This window comes from Trachypithecus francoisi, unplaced genomic scaffold (genome assembly GCF_009764315.1).
Source record: "Trachypithecus francoisi isolate TF-2019V2 unplaced genomic scaffold, Tfra_2.0 Lachesis_group5, whole genome shotgun sequence".
Taxonomy (NCBI): domain Eukaryota; kingdom Metazoa; phylum Chordata; class Mammalia; order Primates; family Cercopithecidae; genus Trachypithecus; species Trachypithecus francoisi.
Window position 1 is genome coordinate 14654485 of NW_022681470.1, and position 21095 is coordinate 14675579.

General features: G+C 39.3%; 1 long non-coding RNA gene across 1 annotated transcript; it reads right to left on the reverse strand.

The window, feature by feature from the left end:
* Positions 1–2330: 2330 nt before the first annotated feature.
* On the reverse strand, positions 2331–20656 carry LOC117074876. The gene is made up of 3 exons (XR_004433744.1): positions 20382–20656; positions 9222–9354; positions 2331–2870 (listed from the first exon to the last, which is right to left on the reverse strand). It is a non-coding gene; the product is annotated as an uncharacterized LOC117074876 (long non-coding RNA).
* Between the last annotated feature and the right edge of the window lie 439 nt (positions 20657–21095).

Here is a 21095-nt window from a genome sequence, read left to right on the forward strand (position 1 = left end):
AATACAAGCAGCCAACAAATACATGAAAAAATACTCAACATCACGAGAAATAAAAATTGAAACCACAATTGGATATCATCTTACATTAGTCAGAATGGCTATTATTAAAAAGTCAGAAAACAACAGATGTTTGTGTGGATGCAGAGAAAGGAGAATGCTTAAACACTGTTGGTGGCAATGTGAGTTAGCTCAACCTTTATTGAAAACATTATGATGATTTATCAAATAACTAAAAATAGAATTATCATTCAACCCAGCAATCCCACCACTGGGCATTTACCCAAAGGAAAATAAATCATTATATTAAAAAGACACCTGTACCCATATGTTCATTGCAGCACTATTCACAATAGAAAAATCATGGAATCAACCTAAATATTTGTTAGTGGTTGACTGCATAAAGAAAATGTGTAGGGAACTGCATCAAATTATAGGCACAGAAATAGATGAGGATCTAGAAATGAAATTAAACCACTATCAGCTCAATACTTGTAAGTCCAAGTTTCCAGCAACCGCACAAAAGCCCTTAGGAATCTCTGTAATTAACTAGCATATCGGTAGTGATGACACTTGAGTGCTCAGATGGAGGTGGACTAGTGAGGATTAACAGACAACATGGACAGGAGTGAGGTTCAGAAAGGAATTCTGGAACCAGGTGACAAAGAAGAGGAAGGCTGTAGTACTCTATACACGATAGAGTACTACACAGTCATAAAAAAAGAATGAAATCCTGTCATTTGCCACAACATAAATAGAGCTGGAGGACATTACCCTAAGGAAACTAATTCAGAAACAGGCAGTTAAATACTGTGTCTTCTCACTTACAAGTGGGAGCTAAACAATGGGTACACATGGACATAAAGATGGAAATAATGGACACTGGGAATTCCAAAAGGGGAAGAGGATAGGAGAGGGGCGAATGTTGAAAAATTACCTATTGGGTACAATGTTCACTATCTGGGTAATGGAGACACTAGAAGCCCAATCTCCATCAGCAAGCAATATACCCATATAACGAACATACACGTGTATCACTGAATCCAAAATAAAATAAAATAAAAATACATGCTTAGACCCTTCAATGGATATCTATACTTATTCAACAAATAAAATATTATAAGCTATAGCCCTGTGTGAAGTGTTACCAGGTGCTGGTGAAACCCTTAGCCAAGAGCATCCAGGGAAGTGATCCTCCCCCAGCCTTCCTCTTCTTTGCCACCTGGTTCCAGAATTCCTTTCTGACCCTCACTCCTGTCCATGTTGCCTGTTAATCCTCACTAGTCCACTTCCATCTGAGCACTTACGTGTCGTCATTGCCGATATGCCAGTTAATTACGGAGATTCCTAAGGGCTTTTGTGCGGTTGCTGGAAACTTGGATTTACAAGTATTGAGCTGATAGTGGTTTAATTGCATTTCTAGATCCTCATCTAGAATTTGATGCAGTTCCCTAAAACAGACTTTTCCTTTTTCTCCATAGGAAGCAGTATAGAAGTCCCATGGCTGCTAGTAGAAAAGGCTTGTAACCTGGGTGGTACCTGAAAAATTTTTCATCTTCACTTAAAAGTCACTCCCATTCTTACTGCAAGATTAAGTTTCCCATCCTAAGGCACTGGGACTGCATTCCACATATTGCCTTTCTGAGGTTTTGCTGCTTCTTGCCCACTGGGATGAATGTTGCACAAACATTCTACTTCCATTGTTTAGACTCATGGCTCTAGAGTCTTAGGTCTGACTTCACTACAAAATAGCCACGACAATGAAAGCATATGTACATAAGGACAAATACACACACATATATTTATGTCAGAGGCTATATGTATACATATGACATATAACACACATATATATGTATGTGTGTATATATATATCATATATATCATATATACCCAAGTAAGTGCTATTCTTTTCAGTGTCAGCCTGGAAGATATTCACTCCATTCAATCACACTGCTATTGCTTGAAATAATTTCAGAACTCGGCTGTTAAAATGTCCTTTAGACATGGCACAAACTTTTCAATATCTTCTGTAGTGACGATCTTCATTCATGGAAAACAGACAAAAGTCATTTGGGGCAAACTCTGGCTAAAATATGGTTGATTAAGGTGAAGTAAAATCAACTGAGGTTTTCTTTTTTCATTCTTTATTTGACAAATATCCACTTTTTTGGAGAATTTTCAGAAAACAGAAGAAATTAGTGAATGATGGCACAGGCTTTTCTCTTCCCACAGAATCTTCAGTTTTTACATAACTGCTGGACTGTTTGATGATAGAGGGTAAAATCTACATGAGCAATGCATTGTCAAATAAACAAATCAATGTTTATTAAGTTAATGATATTTCCACATAGGCTTTCTGAGCTCACCAAGATACACCATGTTTCCATTATTAATTTAGTTTTAATATAAGAAATTGGCTCACACTATTATGGATGCTAGCAAATCCAAAATCTGCAGAGTCAGTGTCCCAGTTTGAGTTTGAAGGCCAGTAGGCTGGAGAATTCTCCCTTACTTGGAAGAGGTCAATTGTTCTACTCAGGCCTTCCACTAATTAGATGAGGCCCACCCACAGTATGGAGGGCAATCTGTTTATACAAAATTTATCAATCTAAATGTTAATCTCATCCAAAAACACCCTCCAAGTTGACACACAAAATTATCCATCATAAGTACATCTTTATCAACTTGGTGCTCATATACATCTTCATAAACCAAGGCTAATCTCCAAACAAAAAAAGACAATAACAAGTTTATAATTCCAACTAACATTCCACAACTACCTTGTGAATAATGCATCAGTCCTTTCCCCTGAAGAGGATGCAAAGTCCTTAGATAATGTTAGCTCTTCTCTTTGATATTCCATGACTTTAGTACTATAAGGTAAAGTTAACAATAAATACTACGATATAAAGTCAATACCTCTTATATTACATGAAAAATGAATAAAAGAGGGAAGAAAACAAAGTTATTTGCTATACACACATATATATTCATAACAAAATAAGGAAGGAATGCTCATGACAATTATGTCTTTGTTTCTATAACTAGTCAAATGGTCATAGCTGGTATGCATAACTGTCTTCTTCCACTACTCATTACATATTACCTTTGCCTTCCGTAAGCACCTCAGCTGGTCATGGTTCTTTACCTGGTGGGGCCAGTAGTCCTGGCCAGATTGGGTTGTTGTAGTTTCCCATTGACTTTAATCACACAGCATGATAATAATAGAAACTCCCTAAAGGGTCTCCTATATTTCAGAGTTACCCTTTCTTACCTCCATTACAGAATAGCAGTCCAATTTTTCCTTGTAGTCAGGATCAGTCACCCCAACTACCACAGTAACTCCCTTCCTTGCATGTTAATTCACAGATATGAGCTCAAAGTGAACCTGTGGCAGTCTTAACTTCCAGTTCCATGGAATCATTGTATCTTCTAGTGAAAGCATTTCTCTCTTTGAAACTAATAGGTGAAGACCAGCAGAGTATATCATTATGGATACAGGAGGCAAAAATTTTGTTAGTGGTCACTATGACCAATAGTGAGTGGTTCCACTCCCATTTCTACCGCTTGATTCCCGGACTCATGAATTCAGGCTATGGGAGAAGCAGCAGCATATATGGATGCTGATTCAGAGCAGATGCTGCTGGAGATCCTTGTCCCACCATTGCAGGTGTTGCTACCTAGCTGGCACTATACTGAGTCTTCAAAATCCCACTCCACCACTTCAAGACTGCTGTTTCAGGATGGTGGGAAACATTATAAGACCGGTGAATTCCATGATCCTGGACCCATTGCCATAGTTCATTTGCTGAGAAGTGAGTTCCTTGATCAGAAATAATACTGTATGGAATCTATGATGGTGGATAAGGCATTTCATAAGTCCACAGATGGTAGTTTTGGCAGAAGTATTGTGTGCAGGGAAGACAAATGTATATCCAGAGTAACTGTGTATTTCAATAAGAACAAAACACAGTCCCTTCTATGATGGAAGTGGTCCAATATAATTGACGTGCCACCAGGTGGCTGGCAGGTTATTACCCCAGAAATAATGCCATATTGAGAATTCAGCATTGGTCTCTGCTGCTAGCAGATTGGACAGTAGCTGTATGTTGCTGAGTTCATGCATAACCCCCACCCCTGCCACCATGGTCACTGTGTTTATGAGCCCACTGAGGAATGACAAAAGTGACTGGGAAAAGAGACTGCAAAGTCAATCTTTGTTGTAATTCAGCCACTCAAAGTATGAGATTCTGGGTTTGGTTTTTAGTAATCTCAGCCCTACAACTATAGGAGATAGGGGTTTCTTTCAGGCAGACATGGAAGTTTTCTCTTCATTTATATGGCACTTAACCTGGGAACTGGTATTCCTGAGCTCATCTTCCTCCCCCACTTCATCCAGTAACATTAAAAGCAACCATCCAATTTCATTGTAATCATTTGTCTGACAAAGATTTTCAAAAATATCATATATGTGGTCTCCCAGATCCTTGCTTCTTATAAGTGATTCATTAGGAGAATCCAATTGTGATATTTTGTATATATCTATCACCAGATCACACAATAGGCTATGAGCACTCTTCTTTACTACTGAAAATAGCATAATTAGTGTCTTTAAATGTGATCAGATTAGAGCTCCAATTCCAGAAACTTCAAAAGCAATTCAGAAAATTCATCTTAAGATACAATTTTTCTGCAACCACCCTCAGTACTCAAACCTGTAGGTAAGACTTTTTCAGAAAAACAGAACTAATAGAAGATACATATTAAGAGATTTATTATATGAAGTTGGTTCCTGTGATTATGGAGCCTGGCAAATCCAAAATCTGCAGATTCAGTGTCCACGTTTGAGTCCACTGGCTGGCAGGCTGGAGAATTCTCTCTTGTTTGGGGGAGGTCAATCTTTTGTTCTACTCAGAAGCTCACTTTACTGGATGAGGCCCATCCACATTATGGAGTGCAATCTGCTATACTCAGTCTACCAATTTAAATGTTAATCCCACCCCAAAACACCCTCACAGAAACACCCAGAATAATATTGGATTAAATATCTGGGTCCCCCATGGCCCAGTCAAGTTAACAAATAAAATTAACTATCACAATATTCTGTCTTCACATTTTCTCATTATCACCCAAAAGAATGGCACAGTCTTGATAAATATTGTCCCTAGAGCATCATAGAATGTTTAAGATTTGCAAAGCTAATACAACTCTTTATGTTACAGCTGGACATGGAGAAGACTCAACTCAATCAACTGTTCAGGAGGAGAACCTAGTTTTAGAACCAAGTTTTTGAATTCTTATGGCCATATTCTTTTCATAATGTTATTCTACTATCCTTTCTATGAAATCAGTACTTTCCTGTGTAATGGATCTGCATCTTTCTTTACTTTTATTGCTTTAGCCATCATGGTTTAGGTTTGAAGAATATTTGAACCAATCAAAATTTTGACATTTGTTCCAGTTTAACAATAAGGATTCATGGTTACTTGCAGCAGTGTGTCATTATAGCATCTTTCCAAACGTCTTCAAACCTCTCTGTGCCAATCAAAAACATTCATTTGACATTTTATACCATTTACTTCTTTTAATATCCCAGCTGTCTACTTGGCAAGTTGGCTTAACTTTATCCAAATTTGATGTGAATTCCTTCTTCTGATCAACAGTTACTCATTTCTATCCTGCCACACAGCAACATACACTCATGTTTGCCCTAAGAAATAGTAAAAAAAGTACTTCTGATTTGGGGCAAGCCAAAATTTTCCGTTTCAACTTGGAGAAGGAGTATCAAACTAAAAGTGAGAAGACATTAACTCTGAAATTTTACTGCAATTAAATTGCTTGGAGACCTTGGTCCTTTTATTTCTTGGAATATCAGGGAAAGGAGTTCCTTCCTTCCCTTCCTTCCTTCCTTCCTTCCTTCCTTCCTTCCTTCCTTCCTTCCTTTTTCTCTTCTTCTCTTTTTTCTTTCTTTCATAGGGCCTTATTCTGTTGCTCAGTGAATCTTGGCTCCCTGCAGTCTAAACCTCCTGGGCTTAGTTGATTCTCCCACCTCAGCCTACCAAAGTGTTGGGATTACAGGCATGAGCCACCATGCCTGGCAGGAGTTGAATCTTAAAATATGTTATCCTTCACATGTGTGAATAATTTAAAAGACGTGTTCACACACATTGTCTCATTCAACTTTCATAAGCTCACTGTGAAATAGATATCATTTTCTAAACTGTAAAGTCAATGTTCCCATCAGCAAAAGTTTAAAATTAATTGTTACCATATGTCTACTATTATCCCTCCCTCTCTGCTTCTCAAAGCTGCAAAGGGAAAATTGTCTGCTTGTAGTTACTGCTGCTGCAAATCAAATGACTAATTAGAGATCCATATGTGATGACGTCCTAGAAAGATTTTGATTAGCCACTCATCCCAGGTGCAGGAAGTAAGGAACACTCAACACTTAGGATGAACAAAGGTGGCATTAAAACTTGTTAACTCTTCTTAATCATAGGAAAGCTGAACCCTAAACCTGGGGGTGGCTGTGGTGGTGGATGGCATGTAGATTTAAGAACTTGTGAAAAGGAAAAGCCACCATCTCTCTTCTGAAAGGAGCAGGCATAGGATAAAGTATCTTTCTACCCAATGTGACATTCCAACATAAGCATCTCCAGCCCAGACTTCTCTAATGGGCGTCTTAACCTGAGTATCTAGTGAGAATCACAAGCTGAACATGTCAAAAAAAAAAATCTTGCTCTTCCCCTTCCACTATAAGATCTATTCTTATAATTATCACCTCCAATCAAAAGCAACTTTATCCTCTCAGTGGATCAGGAAACACCCTTAAAATAATTCTTTTTTTTTTTTTTTTTTTTTAGATGGAGTATTGCTCTGGGCTCATTGCAACCTCCACCTCCCGGTTCAAGCGATTCTCCTGCCTCAGCCTCTCAAGTAGCTGGGATTATAGGTGTGTGCCACCATGCCCAGCTCATTTCTGTATTTTTAGTAGAGATGGGGTTTCACCATGTTGGCCAGCCTGGTCTCAAACTCCTGACCTCGGGTGATCTACCTGCCTCGGCCTGCCAAACTCTTGGGATTACAGGTGTCAGCCACTGTGCCTGGCCTGAAATCATTCTTGAATCTTCTCTTTCTCTTACCCCCCAGTTCCAACCAACAGCAAATTCTATCAACTTCAGCTTCTTACTATTTTGATTACCACCACCACCCCACATTAGTCCAAGTCACAACAATCTACTAATTATTCTACTTGATTTTACCTCCCCATCCCACTTAGAGTCTACTCCTAACTCAGCATTCAGTGTAATCTTATCAGAATACAAGTCAGATTATGTTACTTCCCTGCTCAGAATTCTCCAGTGGTTTCCACCTCAGATGGCACAAAAGCCAAAGACTTTACAGCAACCCAGAAAGCCCTTTGCTTTTTCTGACCTTGCTCCTACACTGGCTTATGCTCCTTACACTCAGTTTACTGTCTACAGCCACAATGACCCCCGTATTTCCCCTTGAAAACTCCCACCTGCTCCCTCACCTCCACTGGGTATTAGCTCAAATGCCCTCTCTTCAGTGGCACCGTCTCTGAGCACCAGGTTTAAAGTTGACCCCTCAGTACTCCTTGTCCTCCTTCTCTGACCTCTTATCTCCACAGCAATCACCCCCATTTAATATACAATATAATATTTTTCTTGGTTACTTTGCTTAACTACTGGAGTGTAAGCTCTGCAGCAGCAGGAATTTTGTCTGCTGTGTTCACTAATCTATCCCAAACGTTTCACATCATGCCTGGTACCATGTAGACATGGTTATATTTACTGAATTAAATGTAATGAACAACCCAGTCCCAAACCACATCTTACACTATGGAACCTGGGGAAAAATCCCTCAGTCCTTGTCTGAAAGGTACTTTGGTGGCTGCCCAGTGTTCTGCATCCAGACTTGTGGCTTCTTGTCTTTTTTAGCGTGAGTAGAGAGTCTCAGCCGTAAATGAACGCTGATGGGCATCGCATGCATTTAAATGAAAAAGTAATTAAAAGGGATTTCGTTGGAAATAATTTCTTGACATGGTTTCAGGCCTCTGCAGAAATGCTTCTTAGTTTGTCTATGCTTCCTTCTTATATCCAGCCACACCCTGGCACAATGTTAAACAAAACTGTTGCTTCTTTTCCAAGGCTACATGCAGGTGACCTTTTCATCCTTCTTCACCCTCCCCATCCCAGATGAACCTGTGTCATCATGGAACATTCCAATTGAAATTTTACCAAATCCTGCCAGACCTCGTGTGCCTTGGTCTAGTACTTACAATAGGTAGCAATTTCAGCAGGACAACAAAAATAATGTTCACCCGAAGAACTCATTGACTTGTGGTGCATGATTATAATACGTGTTTTATTTTATTAATATTTTGTAGGTGATTTTAAAGGTGTTTGAGAAAGGAACGCTTCTGCTGTGATCAGAGGTACAGAGTGGAGTGTGGGCATGTAAGGGGGACTCCCAGATGTGGATGTGTTGTGTCCTTGGTTTGTGAGCCCAGAGGAGCAGATCAAACACTGAAGCCTGTCCAGAGTCACGATGCCTTTTAAGTGAGGCTTGAATGATAAAATGAATGCAATGTGCTTCCTATTCAGCCAACAATATGAAAGACATATGGGGTATCACACCTTCCCACTAGGTGCAAATGTATTTGCTTGATAAACTCTTTGCTTCAGTGACCTATCTGATACAACTCTAATGCTCATACTATTAGTTTTAAGATGGAAATTAGCTAAACGTTCTTCTGCTGAAGCTTGAGAAAGAAACAAAATGAAATGATTTCAGCTTGATCCTGTTCCTGGGATAAGGACTAGGCAATTCTTTCTTTCTTTTTTTTTCTTACCATGAAGAACTCCTCCATGAGAGTGGGGACAGCCACACAGCTTAACACTCTTCGGTCTTTGTTAGGAAAATGCTTGCATTGTATCATACTAACCTCAGATCTCTCTCTCTGTCTCCCTCTGTCTCTCTGTCTCTCACACGTGTGTGTACATGCCATGTAAAGCAGGGGTTGACACACAAGCAGAGAGACTGAGTTAATAATTCGATTGAAGAAGATGCAAACAAATATAATTAATATTCTCAGAGAGTCTCAAAAGGGTATTACATCAATAAACAAAAATATACTGTTATTTTTCAAAGATCTTAGAAAGAAATATATATATATAAGCATTGACTTTTTAAAAATTTACCTTAGTAAATGGTGTGAACAGCCAAATAGAACCAAAGAGTGGAGTAATAAAATGGAAAATGGAGCTCAAGAGTGTCTTTGAATATCTGGTAGAAAATTTTTTCTATGCAAATTATAGTAGAAAGTCTGGAGACCTGGAGGATAGATATAGAAAGTAGAAGTTGAGAAAACAGAGAGAACTGAAGGGAGAAAGGGAATGAAATAATTTTTAAAACAGAAACAGAATCATTTTTCTTACAAAGACCTAAATCAGCACACAAACATTCTGTAATGTCCCCCCTCCACCTTCTTTTTTTTTTTTTTCTGAGATGGAGTTTTTCACTCTTGTCGCCCAGGCTGGAATGCAATGGTGCGATCTTGGTTCACTGCAACCTCCACCTCCTAGGTTCATGCAAATCTCCTTCCTCAGCCTTCCAAGTAGCTGGGATTACAGGCACCCACCACCATGCCCTGCTAATTTTGTATTTTTAGTAGAGACGGCATTTCTCCATATTGGCCAGGCTGGTCTCAAACTCCCGACCTCAGGTGATCTGCCTGCCTCGGCCTCCCAAAGTGCTGAGATTACAGGTGTGAGTCACTGCACCTGGCCTGTAATATCCTCCATTTTAAGGAAAACTCTACCTTCATGCTTTATCCACTCTCATTTCTCTGTTTCCTTTATAGAGAGCTCCTCAAATGACTTGTGGATGTTGACTGGCCCAAGTTTAAGGCCTCTCTTTAACACACTCAATCTGTCTTTCATCCCAGTGTCCTTGGAAATCCCTTCAACACCAGTGTTGCCAAACTCTATGGTCAATACACCATCACACCAGTGTTGCCAAACCCCATGATCAATATATGCCATCATCACCTTTCCAGAACACCAGCAGCAATGGCAGAGTTAGCTACTCCCTCCTTCTGGGAACAAGTTGTTTACTTTGCTTTTGGGGTCTCATGTTCTCCTGGTTTGGAGTCTCATGTTCTCCTGGTTTCCCCCATGATAACATTTAAACTCCTAACTATGCCTTGTATGCCTTTAATAATCTGACCTCCAGTTACCTGTCCGATATCTCCTACTGCTTTCGCTTCATCACTTTTGTTCCGATCATACTGTTAATAGTTATCTTTTTATACCTTGAATATACAAAATTGATTCTTTGCTAGTTACTCTACTAAGGTCACATTTTTTAGACAACTGATATGACTCACTCTCATGTCCTTCAGCTAAAATGTTACCTCTTAGGAGAGGTCTTCTCTGAAGACCCAAATAGCAATGCCCTTCCCCCAGTCACCATCATTTCTATTTTTCTACTTTGCTTATTTAAATTCACATAGCTTTTGAATATCTGAATTTCTATCTGTCTATATATATATAAAATATATATTCATTTGTGTATTGTCTTGCCAAGGGGACTTTGTTGTATCTTTGTTATATTCACTGATGTATCCTTCGTACATTATAAAATGCCCTAGCACATAGTGTTTAAAAAACACTTGTTTAAAAAAAAATGAAGGAATCAATCGTGAGAATAAAAAGCTTCATAAATTTTAGCTAGATGAAATAAAGAGATCTAGTCATTACGTGTTCGTGTGTTGTAGCGTTAAAGATAAAGAGATATTTTTAAAACTTCCATGGAGAAGAAAACAAACTACTTTCTTGGAACATGTTGTTCACTTTATCTACTGAAAAACAATAGAAAATACAATCAACAGTCTTAAGGAACAAAGAGAACGTTTTGGCATATATGAGAAAAGTCCAGTGGTAGGGCAGCATTCAAGTGCCGATTCATTCAGCAATTCAACGATGTCATCAAGGACCCATTTTCTTTCCATCTGTGTTCTGCTATACACAGAGTTAGGTTTTTTAACCTGAGACTGGCTTATATACAGACTGCCAGTCTCAGTTGGAGCTACATTCTTTGTTTCCATAAAAGGAGAGAGAGAGAAAGCTTTTGTCTTAGTATTCTAACAAGAATTCTGCGATTGACCCTGGTACCTTTATTTAAAACACATGCCCACCCTTGAACCAATGGGTTCTGCAGATATGCATTGTGCTGATTGGCTTAAGCCAACCTAAGACCCTGAAGATGTGATAGTGGATGGGACTGGGAGTAATATCCAGCCTTCTCAAAAGTAATGGAGTATGAAGGGGAGTGATGGTCACTCACAGGAAAGTCTGGTGATGAGAGGTAGGCTGGGTAGACTAGATGCTGGCAGGCAATCAGTGCTGCATATCATACCTGCAGAAGGACAGCAATTAGACTGACACCAGGCTTCTATGGGCAACACAGTGTGATGGGAGAAATCATTTCAAAGGTCTGCATAAAGACACTCTGAACCTAGAATTGTATAACAAGCTAAGTTATTACTCAAGTGAGAGGCTGACATGAAGATGACATCATACATGGAAAGAACGAAGTTTGCTAACCACAAAATCACTCTGAAATGTTACTGAAAATGTGCTCCAGTTAAATGAATGCTTTCAAGAAAGAGGGAGTTATGGAATATAGGAAGCAGTAGTGAACAGCCAAAGCTGAGTTAAAATAAGAATCAATCACCAGGTAAAAACAAGTTAACCATAACCTGATATTAAAATCACAGATGATCTCAGAGAAGTGGCAGGAGAAGAGAGGGAGAAGAAGGTAAGTTAAATCCTTCTATGAGTCTCATTAATAGGCAGGATGTAGATAATAACTCATTTAGTTATTGAAAGGACATTATATCTAAATATGTGCATATTAAAGCTAAGAACATTAGTCATAAAAAGCGTATATTTTAAACTGTTACAGGGAATGAGAGAAATAAAACAATGAAATTACAATTAAATAAAATACTTTTAAGAGGTAGAAGAGGAACAAAAAGAGATAAAATATTGCAATGTTAAATAGAAAAAAATAAAAGGAATAAGTTAAACATATCAGTAATGAAAATGAATATAAAGAAATTAAATACACATTAAAAATAGGGTTTAAAATGTTTTAAAATCCAGGTATACTTTATTTACAAGAGGTATGTCAAAGCAAACATATTTTTAAAAATCTATAGACTGGGCACAGTGGCTCATGCCTATAATCCCAGCAATTTGGGAGGCCAAGGCAGGTGGATCATCTGAGGTCTGGAGTTCAAGACCAGCCTGGCCAACATGGTGAAACCCCATCTCTACAAAATTACAGAAATGTTAGCTGGCCATGATGGTGGGTGCCTATAATCCCAGCTACTCCAGAGGCTGAGGTAGGAGAATCGCTTGAACCCAGGAGGTGGAGGTTGCAGTGAGCCAAGATGACACCACTGCACTCCAGCCTGGGCAACAGAGAGAGACTCTGTCTCAAACAAACAAACAAAACAACAACAACAACAACAACAACAAACAAAAAACCATAGAAAGACAAAATTATTGAAATATGGGAATGAAAGCCCTTATTTCATTAGGGAGTCAACAAAAAACATCGTGAAGAATGTTATAATCTGTTTATTCTTTAGCGAACCCAGTAATAGGTGTGTTATAGATCTCCCTTGAAATATTATTTTTCTTCCTCTAGTTTCCCTTTCTTATCAAAGAGAAATTATAGTAAGACCAATTTGTGTGAAAAATATATTTTAGGATTATCATATTTAGCCTGATAATTTACATAATGTACTGCAAGAAGAGTGATTAGCCACATAGGCTCTTTTAAAGTTAGTTTTGCTGGAACTTTACGTGAAAAAATATAAAGCTTTGGTAAAATAACGTGTCCCCAATATCCTGTTACAAAAGAAAACATTCTTTTTGAACTTATGCAAATAACTATGTTGCCATAAATTAAGAATACTCACGAATAGTTTCCAGGTTCTGGAGAAATCAGGGAAAGAGAAAGACAAATCCTTCAAATTTTTTTTCACAAAAATGTACTTTACAAAAGGATACTTTACCTAATTTGTTGTAAGCTATAAATGGCTCAAAAAGCAAAAAAAGGTTTTCTTGACTCTGGAAAACAAATGGCTTTTAAAAATACAGATCATTTTATCGTGCCACTGCACTGCAGCCTAGGCAACAGAGTGAGATTCCGTATAAAAAAAAAAGAAAAAAAAAGAAAAGATCATTTTAATAGTTGTCCTCGTGCATCACTTCTAACTATAATGTTCCTTAACATTAGCTGCTGTGAAGCATTGTTATAAAGAAAGAAAACAAAAATGGCTGTTGATCTTGATGTCAGTCAAACATTCTTAGTGCTTAGCCTTTCTGCTTTAGCTACGTTATTGTAATAGAAGTCATGTCACAGTGATAGCTTCAGATGTGGAGTAGTGAGGAAACTTTCTTTAAATATGGAGTCCTTGATTCTAGGATATGGAGACAAAAGGTATTTTGCAGTCTAACTGATGGGAATAAAGAAAATGTAACCCATGTCATTTGATGCTTGTGACTGTAGTTTAAAAAAATCATGGACATCTTTTCAAAACATTTGCCCAAGTCATCATGAACTCCTACAGGGTTTCCCCACTAATTGTGATAGACCCCAGGGCAGCTTCTTAGTACAAAATGATACTGTTCTTCCAGCCACAGTGGGGCACTTAATGCCCACTGGCCAAGCAAGAATTTCTTCTCAAGAGGCTTGGATTTCAGAAGTCAGTCTCTCTGCAAGTGATTAGACTTGCTTGGAAACTGCAGGCTGAACATCGTCTGCCCACTGGTGGGAATTATTCAGTAGGGACAGAGTGGGTGAGGCACACACAGAGACAAGGGCAGAGATGAGAGATGGAGAGAATGTGACAGCTCTCAAGTCCCTCGACCCCTAGACTCAGTCTCTCTCTCTGTCTCTCTCTCTCCCTCTGTCTCTGTTTCTCTCTCAAAGACTCATTTGCACTTTTATCATTGGCTTCAATAATATACTCCTACATTCTGTGATGAATCCCCTTTTCTATGTAGATTGGCTCTAATTTGTTACTTTGAAACAAAATCCCTAATAGAGTGCATGACTCATTCCCTCCAACTCCATTGTAAAACTTCCACAGCAGAATCACATCATTCTCATTCAACTAATATTTATGAAGCACTTATTATACACCCAATTCTGTTGCTGGAAGCCTAGAATACAACAGTGAGCCAGATTTCTAAAATGCTTACATTAGGATGTGCTGCTGTAGGTAGAGTGGTCAGGGAATGCCTCTCTGGGAAGCAGATGTTTGAGCAGAAACCTGAGGGAGGCAGCAGAATAGATGCTGATGTTGAAGCAATAATAAATGCAAAGCTGTGGTAATGGACTTGGCATTTGAGGAACAGAAGCTGGAGTAGCTAAGGTGGGTGAGCAAGGAAAAGAAGGCAGGATGTGAAGCTGAAAAGGAAGCCAGGAGTCATATCCTGTAAGGCCTTGAGTCTGGACCTTGGTGTGCCAAGGAGCCTCCGGAGAGCTTGGATTGGGATGAGGTAATGCCTAATTAAGGTTTCAGAAAGATCATTCTGGCTGATTAGCTGGAGTGGGGATGGGCAGAGGGAAAGCAAGATGGAAGAAGAGAGACCAGATTGGCTGATCTCACAGGATCCAGGCAAGACATAATCAAGCTCTCGCTAAGATGATAGTGGTGAAGGAAGTAAGGAGTGGGCAGATTCAGGATGGATTCCAAAGATAGAGCTCACAGGATTTGCCATGGGTTGGATGTGCTATTTGTGAGAGAGAGAGAGAAAAAAAGGATTTGAAAATGACTCCAAGAATTTCCAATTTTGGCCCAAGTAACTGGTGGAATGCAATTGCCATTTACTGAGATGAGAAAGGCTTGGAGAGAAGCAGTTTGGTAAGGAAAACAAAGAATTATATTTTCCACATTCTACATTTGAGAACGGATATTAGGTATCTAAGTGGAAATTTCAAGGAAGCTGTTGAATATACCAATTGGAGCTCAGAAGGGAGTAGATTCCGAGAGTCTTTTCAGCAGATCTATGGCCCTTGTAACTACTGGACTAGTAAGGTCACCTGGAAAAGTGAGTGAGTGGGTTATTTATTTATTTATTTATTTATATACTTTCAAATTTTATTTTAGATGCAGGAGGTACATACACAGGTTTGTTACATGAGTATATTGTGTGATGCTGAGATTTGGGGTATAAATGATCCTGTCACCCAGATAGTGAGCATAGTACCTAATAGGCAGTTTTTCAGTCCTTGCTCCACTCCCTGTCTCTTCTCTTTAGGAGTCCGCAGTGTCTATTGTTGCCATCTTTATGCCCATGTGTACCCTTTGTTAAGCTCCCACTTACATGTGAGAACACATGGTATTTGGTTTTCTGTACCTGCACTAATTCACTTAGAATAATGGCCTCCAGCTGCATTCACGTTGCTGTAAAGGACATAATTCATTCCTTTTTATGGCTGCATAGTATTCCACGGTGCATATGTACCGCATTTTCTCTATCCAATCCAATGATGATGGGCATCTAGCTAGATTCCACATCTTTGCTATTGTGAATAGTACTGCGATGAACATGTGAGTGTGTGTGTCTTTTTGGTAGAATGATTTATTTTCCTTTGGGTACATACACAGTCATAGGATTGCGGAGTCGAATGGCAGTTCTGTTTTAATTTCTTTGAGAAATCTCCAAAGTCCTTTCCACCGTGGCTAAACTAATTTACACTCCCACTAACAGTGTCTAAATGTTCCCTTTTCCCACAGTCTCGCCAGCATCTGTTATTTTTTGACTTTTTAAGAATAGCCATTCCTACTGGTGGGAGATGGTATCTCATTGTGGTTTTGATTTGCATTTCTGTGATAATTAATGATGTTGAGCATTTTTTCATATGTTTCTTGGCCAGAAAGTGAGCTTAGACAAGGAAGAGGTGGGAGGACTGAGTTCTGGGTATTCTAATACATAGAATAAGGCAAGAGGAGAGGCATCCAATATAGGAAACTGAGAAAAAAGGAACTCTGGTGAGGTGGGTGGGAGGCTCTGAGAGTGCCCATCCAATGTGATCAAGAAGGAGAGATAAATCGAGAGTGTCCACTGGAGCTGGGGGCTGATAATACAAGGCCAGAGTGTTAGCCTTGGATTTGTAAGGTTCGTGGTTGGAATGAACACTCAATTGGAGGGAGATAAGAAAAACTTGGATAAAGTACAAAAACAGCCCACACTAAACATTGCTGAAGGATGTAACTGTGGTAAATTATTATGAAAAGCAAATCAATGCTGAATACAAAATTTAGTGGAATATTTACCTGGGGTGGGGTAAAGGTGGTGGGATAGGATAGTCACAGAAGGGGGTCAACAGACTAGCAATGTTGTATTACAGGGTGTGCTGCATACATGAATGGTCACTTTCTTTTTACTCTTTCTCACTTTTTACCTGCACAAATGTTATAGACAATCTTTTGTTCTCATTAACACTTTTAAAAATAATTATAAAAATTTTAAAAAATGAATTGGAAGCAAACATGGTGCCAGTAACATTACAATCTGAAATTTGATGCAGAGATCACAGAAATTTGTTTTATTATGAAGCTTCATAAATTACATATGTGTTGCATCTTTTCTCTTCTAAATAGAAAATACAACAAAAATGAAATAAGAGACTGGGAGGTAAAAACATGTAAACCTTCAGTGCAGAAGACTTTGATCTAAGAAAACTGGAGTATTTAGGCAGAGGTTGAAGTTTGATGTGAGATCAAGAGGGATTACTCTAAGGATGGGGATGATTACTGGCATGCTTCCCTGTAGAAGGGAAAGGTCAGGGAGAAAATATGATGCTACAGGAGAGTGCGGGACAAATTGAGGTTAACACGGGGAGCTGATGATACCTACTGCACACCATTGCAGTTGGTCTCAGAGCTGAACAGAGGCCATTTATCCCAACCTCAGGAGGGAAGAGTCAGTTAATGGCACAGACAAGAGGGAGATCTGCACACATTCTGAGTGGTTCTCAGCTGTGGCTAAACATTGGGCTACAATAGAAGCTTTTAAAAAATGCCTAACACCTGGGCCCCAACTCAAACTAATCAAAGAATAACCCCTAAGAACAAGGCCTTGGCATCAATATTATTTAAAAACTTCCCAGGAAATTGGAAATTGTAATGTGCATCCAGGGTTGAAAAATGGAGTCATAGCTTCTGAAAATGTATTCAACAAATAAAACAAGAAGGAAAATTGTGGTAGTGAATGAATTTGTCATCCTTTGGTGTAGCAAGGCACTCAATAACCTGGACATAGAGATGTTGCTTAGAAAACTCTCTCAGTCTCCATTAAGCTCTATCCTGGGATGCCTGTAAATTCTCTTTTCTCTCTGTACAGCTTCTATCCTCAAATCTACTGTCCATAAAACTTCATTAGCATTCCCAGAGCACTTTCCTTTGGCAGAGTATTTCAGCATGGGGAAGGGAAACACATACTATTATACCCACAGGAGGAAAATAAAACTCATAGAAAACAGAAGCAAATAGGGTTTCCTTTGCAGACATGATGGTCAAAGTCAAGGCATGCTTTATTTTCAGTTTCTCAGACGATTGGGTCTCACTCTTTTCTTCTCCCTGCAGTGTCCCTTAAAGACCTCTGTGACACTTAGAACTGGGAGAATCCTTGGAAATATCTACACTGATGGTTTGCTGTCTTTAGTTCTTTAATTTAAGCCCCCAAATACGATATCTTAGCAATATCTAATGCTGAGGGAACCCAAAATGTAGCTTCTCATGTTGAAGCAGAATCGAGATCTGGAATTCAGCTCTTTCTGCTCATCTTCCTCAATCCAGAGAACTCTAAAGAGTTTGCCATGAATACCTAGCCGCCCCCCCAACCCCCCGAGAGCAACTAGCAAAGGGTACAGACCCCTAGTTTGCAGATGAAGATGTTGAGGCTAAGAGAGCTTGGAGCGTTTTGCCCAAAGACAAACAACCAGTAAACAACCCAAGCCAGCATTGCTGCCAGGTCCTCAGCCCCTGTGACTTCTATGTCACCAAACTGTCTTCCTGCTTCATGGGGACATTCAGACTTCATTGGCTGGAATAGAATCATTTAAAAACTATAATAAAAGACTACTCTGGTTCTAGTTCATAGATTACTAAATACGCTCCTGGAGTTAGCTTTCTAGAATTAGCACATAAAATTATAGGACACCTACTTAAATTTAAATTTCAGAGGAGGCCGAGATGGGTGCATCACGAGGTCAGGAGTTCAAGACCGGCCTGGCCAAGATGGTGAAAGCCTGTTTCTACTAAAAATACAAAAATCCAGGTGTGGTGGTGGGCACCTGTAATCCCAGCTACTTTGGAGGCTGAGGCAAAGAATTGCTTGAAACCAGGAGGTGGAGGTTGCAGTGAGCTGAGATCACACCACTGCATTCTAGCCTGGGCAATAGAGTGAGACTTTGTCAAAAAAAAAAAAAAAGAAAGAAAGAAAGAAAGAAAGAAATCAGATACACAGGATAGTTTTTTAGTATAAGTATATGCTTTGCAGTATTTGAGACATACCTATACTTCAAAAATGATTCCTCGTCTATCTGAACTTCAAATTTAACTGGGAATCCTATATTTTATCTGCCAACCCTACTCAGAGTGGATCTGGAGAATATTGTTCATTTGACCATATTCTGATTGAGAGGAAGAATCATTTCAACACTACTTTTTACTTTCTTTGCTATGGGGATTATTAAATGAGAATTAAATAAACACCAGTCAAGAAAAATATACATGACCTGACAAGCAATGCTACATAATGTCGATTCAGGGTTGAGAAATTGAGTTCTAGCTCCTTAACATACACTGGACAAACAAAATAAGAAAGAAAATTTCAGTAGTGAACGAGTTTGTTATATTCTGGTGTAACAAAGTGTTCACTCATCCTACCAACTCTAAAATCCTAAAGTCTTTGCACTTTCTTAATGAGGAAAAGTAAACTTTTAAGTTTATGCTTTTTATCCCCCAAGATAGGATTCATTTTACTTTTCTGACGCCACAACTAAAGCCTGATTCCTTCTTATACGATGGCTTTTGGCCTGAGATTAGTCAAACACTGTGGAAGAGTTTTATTTTGCCTTGCTCTTCTTGCGTCCCCCATGACCATAGCCAAACGAAGAAAGCAAAGAGAGATTTTAGACCATAGCTTGGAGAAGGTGTGTCCCCTTTGCTTGACACTTTTGGAAATTCAAAATGTCTTTAGGATCTTGATAACGTTATCAATAAATTAGATCCAGTTTAAGGCCAAGCGCAGTGGCTCATGCCTGTAATCCCAGCACTTTGGGAGGCTAAGGCGGGCAGATCCCCTGAGGTCAGAAGTTCAAAACCAACCTGGCCAACATGGTGAAACCCCATCTCTACTAAAAATACAAAAGATTAGCCAGGCATGATGGTGCATACCTGTAATCCCAGTTACTTGGAAGGCTGAGCCAGGAGAATTGCTTGAACCCAGAGGCAGAGGTTGCAGTGAGCTGAGATCGTGCCACTGCACTCCAGCCTGGGTGACAAAGCGAGACCCCATCTCAAAACCAAAAAAGGAAAAAAAAAAAAAACCAAAAAAACCTCAGAAACACAACAACCACAAAGAATTTGGATCCAGTTTAGCTTTGCCAAGAGCTAAAAGAGCTTAAAAAATTCCATTCTGGGTCTGATCAGATTTGTCCCATGCACTGTAACTTTCCCACCTCCACATATGCATCAGTCTCTTAGAATTAGTTCCAGCCTGGAATCCTCAGGAAAGTCTCATAAAAAAGGGATAAGAAATACACATTACTGAGAAGAAAAGAGAGGGTGAGACATTTACCATTTGTAATTCACAGATAACCTCGAGCATTACTTGTTAGGAGATTTAACTTGCCCTTTCCCCATTTATTGTTAAACCAAAGATATAAAAACATCATGCAATGAACCATTTTGGCTCTTTCCCTCTGCCTGTATTTGTAGGGAATAGGACCCTGACCAACAATGGGGAGGTCATCAGGCAGAGGACAGGGAGAAAAAGTAAGAGCCCTGGATAATTCACATACTCCATATCTATTTCTTTAAAAATTGGAGCTGCCTATGTGCCTTTGGGGAGAGCAAAAGAGACAGGAAGGTAGAAGGCCATGTACAAAGGAAATCATAAAGAAACAGAAAATCTCTTTGAGCTGCTACCTTCACTTAAAATATTTAACAGAAAGTGTGGGTGTGTACAAGGGAATTGGCAAAATGTTACAGTACAAGCCAGCAAGAATGTATTCCAGTCCTTTATTTCAGCCCAGGGGGCTCTGATTACCTGTCAGGCTGGGAGTTGAAGCAAGATAATTGTCTCTGAGCTCCCTGCTTAGAAGAAGCCTGATGGAAAACACAGCAAATTGATAGTTCCTGGCACCTGTATTCTTGTTTGGAGGCTACTAAGGATTAGGCAACTGCTGGGCTGATTTTGCAATGAATCTCACTAGGCTTCCTTCCTTAAGAACTGTGAAGAATAAGCCATAACCACAGTAGAACTGATTTCCAGGAAGTGATGTCTCCTTTAAGGTTGTGGAACCAAGGGCACCAGGTATGACCCTGTGCTTGGAGGGGTGCTTTCCACCCTGGAGTGTGAAGGCCTGTAGAACCTGATGCTTTGTGACATATTCTAGAGCAACACGACATTCTAGCCATTCAATCCTGAACCACAGGATCTGCAGACACTTATTAAAGGGGTAGTGCTGGTAAATGATGTGTTTGTTTCAGAGACCTACTAGGTCCATTGCAGAGAGAGGAGTTTCATGTGACCATGTTACTTTGCCCTGGTTATTCCTCTATACCTTTCCATTGTCTGGATGATTCCTTCCTTGTTATGTGCCTCCCCCATTAGACTATCAGCTGATCAAAAGTAGGAGCCTTGGTGTCAGGTAAATAGTGAATACTCAATGAATGGGTACTCTCGGGGTCCCCATTTTTAAGATGCCACTTTCCCCACAATGATGGAAGTTCCGGACATCAACATGGATTTTGTACCTGG